The sequence below is a fragment of the Panulirus ornatus genome, chromosome 46 (genome assembly GCF_036320965.1).
Source record: "Panulirus ornatus isolate Po-2019 chromosome 46, ASM3632096v1, whole genome shotgun sequence".
Classification (NCBI taxonomy): Eukaryota; Metazoa; Arthropoda; class Malacostraca; order Decapoda; family Palinuridae; genus Panulirus; species Panulirus ornatus.
Genome location: NC_092269.1, coordinates 14588981 through 14596380, shown reverse-complemented (window position 1 = coordinate 14596380; position 7400 = coordinate 14588981). Strand labels below are relative to the sequence as shown.

The 7400-nt window shown below is 41.6% G+C and overlaps 1 protein-coding gene across 1 annotated transcript in view; it reads right to left on the bottom strand.

The window, feature by feature from the left end:
* LOC139763315 (uncharacterized) overlaps positions 1-7400 on the bottom strand; it is a 138547-nt gene that overhangs the window by 94638 nt on the left and 36509 nt on the right. The window lies entirely within an intron of this gene.

Genomic DNA, 7400 nt, shown 5'->3' with positions numbered 1-7400 from the left:
GTATTCCCTGCGCGTCGTAGAAGGCGACTAAAAGGGAAGGGAGCGAGGGGCTGGAAATTCTCATCTCTCATTTTTTTTTAATTTTCCAAAAGAAGGAACAGAGAAGGGGGCCAGGTGAGGATATTCCCTCAAAGGCCCAGTCCTCTGTTCTTAACGCTACCTCGCTAATGCGGGAAATGGCGAATAGTATGAAAGAAAAGAAGAAATATATTTATATACATATATATATATATATATATATATATATATAAATATATATATATATATATATATATATATATATATATATATAAATATATATATAAATGAGTGTGTTAGCGGTTTTGATGCACGAGACCGGGTTATAGTGATGGGTGATTTGAATGCAAAGGTGAGTAATGTGGCAGTTGAGGGAATAATTGGTATGCATGGGGTGTTCAGTGTTGTAAATGGAAATGGTGAAGAGCTTGTAGATTTATGTGCTGAAAAAGGACTGATGATTGGGAATACCTGGTTTAAAAAGCGAGATATACATAAGTATACTTATGTAAGTAGGAGAGATGGCCAGAGAGCGTTATTGGATTACGTGTTAAGTGACAGGCGTGCGAAAGAGAGACTTTTGGATGTCAATGTGCTGAGAGGTGCAACTGGAGGGATGTCTGATCATTATCTTGTGGAGGCTAAGGTGAAGATTTGTATGGGTTTTCAGAAAAGAAGAGTGAATGTTGGGGTGAAGAAGGTGGTGAGAGTAAGTGAGCTTGGGAAGGAGACCTGTGTGAAGAAGTATCTGGAGAGACTGTGTACAGAATGGAAAAAGGTGAGAACAATGGAAGTAAGGGGAGTGGGGGAGGAATGGGATGTATTTAGGGAATCAGTGATGGATTGCGCAAAAGATGCTTGTGGCATGAGAAGAGTGGGAGGTGGGCTGTTTAGAAAGGGTAGTGAGTGGTGGGATGAAGAAGTAAGAGTATTAGTGAAAGAGAAGAGAGAGGCATTTGGACGATTTTTGCAGGGAAAAAATGCAATTGAGTGGGAGAAGTATAAAAGAAAGAGACATGAGGTCAAGAGAAAGGTGCAAGAGGTGAAAAAAAGGGCAAATGAGAGTTGGGGTGAGAGACTATCAGTAAATTTTAGGGAGAATAAAAAGATATATATATATATATATATATATACATATATATATATATATATATATATATATATATATATATATATATATATATATATATATTTATTTATTTATTTATTATACTTTGTCGCTGTCTCCAGCGTTTGCGAGGTAGCGCAAGGAAACAGACAAAAGAAATGGCCCAACCCCCCCCCCCCCATACACATGTATATACATACGTCCACACACGCAAATATACATACCTACACAGCTTTCCATGGTTTACCCCAGACGCTTCACATGCCCTGATTCAATCCACTGACAGCACGTCAACCCCGGGATACCACATCGCTCCAATTCACTCTATTCCTTGCCCTCCTTTCACCCTCCTGCATGTTCAGGCCCCGATCACACAAAATCTTTTTCACTCCATCTTTCCACCTCCAATTTGGTCTCCCTCTTCTCCTCGTTCCCTCCACCTCCGACACATATATCCTCTTGGTCAATCTTTCCTCACTCATTCTCTCCATGTGTCCAAACCACTTCAAAACACCCTCTTCTGCTCTATCAACCACGCTCTTTTTATTTCCACACATCTCTCTTACCCTTACGTTACTCACTCGATCAAACCACCTCACACCACACATTGTCCTCAAACATCTCATTTCCAGCACATCCATCCTCCTGCGCACAACTCTATCCATAGCCCACGCCTCGCAACCATACAACATTGTTGGAACCACTATTCCTTCAAACATACCCATTTTTGCTTTCCGATATAATGCTCTCGACTTCCACACATTCTTCAAGGCCCCCAGAATTTTCGCCCCCTCCCCCACCCTATGATCCACTTCCGCTTCCATGGTTCCATCCGCTGCCAGATCCACTCCCAGATATCTAAAACACTTCACTTCCTCCAGTTTTTCTCCATTCAAACTCACCTCCCAATTGACTTGACCCTCAACCCTACTGTACCTAATAACCTTGCTCTTATTCACATTTACTCTTAACTTTCTTCTTCCACACACTTTACCAAACTCAGTCACCAGCTTCTGCAGTTTCTCACATGAATCAGCCACCAGCGCTGTATCATCAGCGAACAACAACTGACTCACTTCCCAAGCTCTCTCATCCCCAACTGACTTCATACTTGCCCCTCTTTCCAAAACTCTTGCATTTACCTCCCTAACAACCCCATCCATAAACAAATTAAACAACCATGGAGACATCACACACCCCTGCCGCAAACCTACATTCACTGAGAACCAATCACTTTCCTCTCTTCCTACACGTACACATGCCTTACATCCTCGATAAAAACTTTTCACTGCTTCTAACAACTTTCCTCCCAGCACCATATATTCTTAATACCTTCCACAGAGCATCTCTATCAACTCTATCATATGCCTTCTCCAGATCCATAAATGCTACATACAAATCCATTTGCTTTTCTAAGTATTTCTCACATACATTCTTCAAAGCAAACACCTGATCTACACATCCTCTACCACTTCTGAAACCACACTGCTCTTCCCCAATCTGATGCTCTGTACATGCCTTCACCCTCTCAATCAATACCCTCCCATATAATTTACCAGGAATACTCAACAAACTTATACCTCTGTAATTTGAGCACTCACCCTTATCCCCTTTGCCTTTGTACAATGGCACTATGCACGCATTCCGCCAATCCTCAGGCACCTCACCATGAGTCATACATACATTAAATAACCTTACCAACCAGTCAACAATACAGTCACCCCCTTTTTTAATAAATTCCACTGCAATACCATCCAAACCTGCTGCCTTGCCGGCTTCCATCTTACGCAAAGCTTTCACTACCTCTTCTTCAGTGAAGGACGCAAATGGGGAGGTGATAACAAGTAGTGGTGATGTGAGAAGGAGATGGAGTGAGTATTTTGAAGGTTTGTTGAATGTGTTTGATGATAAAGTGGCAGATATAGGGTGTTTTGGTCGAGGTGGTGTGCAAAGTGAGAGGGTTAGGGAAAATGATTTGATAAAAATATATATATACATATATATATATATATATATATATATATATATATATATATATATATATATATATATATATATATATATATATATATATATATTTATATATCCCTGGGGATAGGGGAGAAAGAATACTTCTCACGCATTCCTCACGTGTCGTAGACTAAAGGAGACGGGAGCGGGGGAATAGAAATCCTCCCCTTCTCGTATTTTAGCTTTCTAAAAGGGGAAACAGAAGAAGGAGACACGCAGGGAGTGGTCATCCATCTTGAAGGCTCAGATTGGGGTGGCTAAAGGTGTGCGGATGAAACTAAGATGAGAAAAAAGGAGAGATAGGTAGTATGTTTGAGGAAAGGAACCTGGATGTTTTGGCTTTAAGTGAAACAAAGCTCAAGGGTAAAGAGGAAGAGTGGTTTTGGAATGTCTTGGGAATAAAGTCAGGGGTTGGTGAGAGAATAAGAGCAAAGGAAGGAGTAGCACTATTCCTGAAACAGGAGTGATGGGAACATGTGATAGAGTGTAAGAAAGTAAACTCTAGATTGATATGCGTAAAGCTGAAAGTGGATGGAGAGAGATGGGAGATTATTGCTACATATTCACTCGGGCATGAGAAGAAAGATCATGAGAGGCAAGTGTTTTGGGAGCAGCTGAGTGAGTAGTAGTGTTGATACATGAGAGCGGGTTATAGTGATGGGTGATTTGAATGCAAACGTGAGTAATGTGGCAGTTGAGGGAATAATTGGTGTACAGGGGATGTTCATTGTTGTAAATGGAAATGGTGAAGAGCTTGTAGAGTTGTGCGTTGAAAAATGACTGGTGATTGGGAATACCTGGTTTAAAAAGTGAGATACAAATAAGTATACGTATGTAAGTAGGGGATATGGCCAGAGAGCGTTATTGGATTACGTGTTAATTGATAGGTGCGCGAAAGAAAGATCTTTCGATGCTAATGTGCTGTGAGATGCAACTGGAGGGATGTCTTATCATTATCTTGTGGAGGCGAAGGTGAAAATTTGTAGAGGTTTTCAGAAAATAGGAGAGAATGTTGGGGTGAAGAGAGTGGTGAGAGTAAGTGAGCTTGGGAAGGAGACTTGTGTTAGGAAGTGCCAGGAGAGGCTGAGTACAGAATGGAAAAAGGTAAGAATAAAGGACCTAGAGGGAGTGAGAGAGGAATAGGATGTATTTAGGGAAGCAGTGATGGTTTGTGCAAAAGATGCTTGTGGCATGAAAAGCATGGGGGTGGACAGATTAGAAAGGGTAGTGAGTGGTGGGATGAATAAGTAAGATTATTAATGAAAGAGAAGAGAAAGGCATTTGGACGATTTTTGCAGGGAAATAAAGGAAACGACTGGGAGATGTATGAAAGAAAGAGGCAGGAGGTCAAGACAAAGGTGCAAGAGGTAAAAAAGAGGGCAAATGAGAGCTGGGATGAGAGAGTATCGTTAAATTTTAGGGAGAATACAAAGATGTTTTGGAAGGAGGTAAATAAAGTGAGTAAGACAAGGGAACAAAGAGGAACATCAGTGAATGGGGCAAATGGTGAGGTGATAGCAAGTAGTGGTAATGTGAGAAGGAGATGGAGTGAGTATCTTGAAGGTTTGTTGACTGTGTTTGATGATAGAGTGGTAGATATGGGGTGTTTTGGTTGAAGTGGTGTGCGAAATGAGAGGGCTAAGGAGAATGATTTAGTAAAAGGAGAAGAGGTAGTAAAACATTTGTGGAAGATGAAAGCCGGGAAGGCGGAGTGGTTTGGATAGTATTGCAGTTGAATTTTATTAATAAAGATGGTGACTGTTGCTGGCTGGTTGGTATGGTTATGAAATGCATGGTAAGGTGCCTCAGGATTGGCGGAATGTTTGCATATTGCCGTTGTACAAAGGCAAAGGGGGTAAAGGTGAGTGCTCAAATTACCAAGGTATAAGTTTGTTTAGTATTCCTAGGAAATTATATGGGAGGGTATTGATTGAGAGAGTGAAGGCATGTCCAGAGCATCAGATTGAGGAAGAGCATTGTGGTTTCAGAAGTGGTAGAGGATGTGTGGATTTGGTGGTTGCTTTGAAGAATGTATGAAAGAAATACTTAGAAAAGCAAATGGATATGTATACATCGTTTATGGATCTGGAGAAGACATATGATAGAGTCGATACAGATGCTCTGTGGAAGGTGTTAAGAATATATGGTGTGGGAAGCAAGTTGTTAGAAGCAGTGAAAAGTTTTTATCGAGGATGTAAGGCATGTGTACGAGTAGGAAGAGAGGAAAGTGATTGGTTCTCAATGAATATCGGTTTGCGGCAGAGGTGCGTGAAGTCTCCATGGTTGTTAAACTTGTTTATGGATGGGGTTGTTAGGGAGGTGAATGCAAGAGTCTTAGAGAGAAGGGCAAGCATGCAGTCTGTTGTGGATGAGAGAGCTTGGGAAGTGTGTCAGTTGTTGTTCGCTGATGATACAGCGCTGTTGGATGATTCAGGTGAGAAACTGCAAAAGCTGGTGACTGAGTTTGGTAAAGTGTGTGGAAGAAGAAAGCTGAGAATAAATGAGAATAAGAGCAACGTTATTAGGTACTGTAGGTTTGAGAAACAAGTCAACTGGGAGGTAAGTTTGAATGTAGACAAACTGGAGGTAGTGAAGTGTTTTAGATATCTATGAGTGGATTTGGTAGCGGATGGAACCATGGAAGCGGAAACGATTCACAGGGTGGGGGAGAGGGCGAAATTTTAGGAGCGTTGAAAAATGTGTGGAAAGCGAGATTTTCTCGGAGAGCAAAAATGTTTATGTTTGAAAGAAAAATGGTTCCAATAATGTTATATGGTTGCGAGGCGTAGGCTGTAGATAGAGTTGTGCGGAGGAGGATGGATGTGTTGCAAATGAGATGTTTGAGGACAATATGTGGTGTGAGGTGGTTTGATCAAGTAAGTACTGAAAGGGTAAAAGAGATGTGTGGCAATAATGAGCGTGTGGTTGAGAGAGCAGAGGAGGGTGTTTTCAAATGGTTTGGTCGCATGGAGAGCATAAATATGGAAAGATTGACGAAGAAGATACATTTGTCAAAGGTGGAGGGAACGAGAAATGGGAAACCAAACTGGAGGTGGAAAGATGGAACGTAAAAGCTTTTGAGCTATCGGGGCTTGAACATGCATGGGGGTGAAAGGCGGGCAAGGAATAGAGTGAATTGGATCGATGTGGTATACCGGGTTTGACGTGCTGTCAGTGGATTGAATCAGGGCATGTCAAGCGTCTGGGGTAAGCCATGGAAAGTTTTGTGGGCCCTGGATGTGGAAAGGGAGTTGTGGTTTCGGTGCATTGTACATGATAGCTAGAGACTAAGTGTGAATGAATGTGGGGAATGCTGTCTTCCTAGCGCCACCCCGCGCGCATGCGGGGGGATGGGGTTGTCATTTCATGTGTGGCGGGCTGGCGAAGGAAATGAATAAAGACAGCAAGAATGAGTTATGTATTTTTATTTCCACACATCTCTCTTACCCTTACATTACTTACTCGATCAAACCACCTCACACCACATATTGTCCTCAAACATCTCATTTCCTGCACATCCACCCTCCTGCGCACAACTCTATCCATAGCCCACGCCTCGCAACCATACAACATTGTTGGAACCACTATTCCTTCAAACATAGCCATTTTTCCTTCCGGTGATAATGTTCTCGACTTCTACACATTCTTCAAGGCTCCCAGGATTTTCGCCCCCTCCCCCACCCAATGATTCACTTCCGCTTCCATATTGCCATCCTCTGCCAGATCCACTCCAAGATATCTAAAACACTTTACTTCCTCCAGTTTTCTCAATTCAATTGGGAGATAAGTAAACATATATATATATACATATATATATATATATATATATATATATATATATATATATATATATATATATATATATATATATATATATATATATATATATATTTTCCCTGGGGATAGGGGATTAAGAATACTTTCTACGTATTCCCTGCGTGTCGTAGAAGGCGACTAAAAGGGGAGGGAGCGGGGGGCTGGAAATCCTCCCCTCTCGTTTTTTTTTTTAATTTTCCAAAAGAAGGAACAGAGGGGGCCAGGTGAGGATATTCCAAAAAAGGCCCAGTCCTCTGTTCCTAACGCTACCTCGCTAACGCGGGAAATGGCGAATAGTTTGAAAAAAAAAAAAAAAAAGTAAGTGAGCTTGAGAAGGAGACCTGTGTGAGGAAGTACCAGGAGAGACTGAGTACAGAATGGAAAAAGGTGAGAACAATGGAAGTAAGGGGAGTGCGAGAGGAATGGGATGTATTTAGGGAATCAGTGA